Source organism: Octopus bimaculoides, chromosome 10, assembly GCF_001194135.2.
Source record: "Octopus bimaculoides isolate UCB-OBI-ISO-001 chromosome 10, ASM119413v2, whole genome shotgun sequence".
Taxonomy (NCBI): domain Eukaryota; kingdom Metazoa; phylum Mollusca; class Cephalopoda; order Octopoda; family Octopodidae; genus Octopus; species Octopus bimaculoides.
Genome location: NC_068990.1, coordinates 42200723 through 42201451, shown reverse-complemented (window position 1 = coordinate 42201451; position 729 = coordinate 42200723).

Here is a 729-nt window from a genome sequence, read left to right as displayed (position 1 = left end):
ATATATGCGCAGAAGTGGCTGTGCGGCACAAAGGTTGCTTCGCAACCACATAGTTCCGAGTTCAGTCCCATTGCGTAGCATTGGGCAAGTGTCTTCTACTATAGCCTCAGGTCGATCAAAGCTTGTGAGTCGATTTGGTAAACGGAAATGGAAAGGACCCCGTTGTGTGTGTGTGTGTGTGTGTATACACGTACACACACACGCACACACACATATGCCTTTGTGTACGTAAGAGTATCATTATGTCTGCGTCTGCATTTTGTCCCCCATCGCTGCTTGATAACCGGCAATGGTGTGCTCACGTCCCAATAACTTAGTGGTTCACCAAAATAGACTGATAGAATAAGTGCGACGAAGATTTTTTTTTTCTAGGCAATGCTCCAACATGGCCACGGTAAAAATAACTGTAAACAAGTAATGTATATAACGATCGTAAGATTTAGTAATGCCGCTTTCCTTTAGATTGTAATATCGGAGCGCTTGAAACCTAACATCTCGATGAATTTTTCTTATGTATTTTGTATTCCCATGATAAAGGAACTTGACCTACGAAAATCTCTGTCATCCACTTTGATTTTTGTTATGTTTTGGTCATACTGAGCACTAATTAATTGCGCAGCAACGAAGGTTTCCCTTTGTTCTTTTTTTCTTATACGTATGTGTGTGTGTATATGTGTGTGTGTGTGTGTGTGTGTGTGTGTGTGTGTGTGTGTGTGTGTGTGTGTGTGT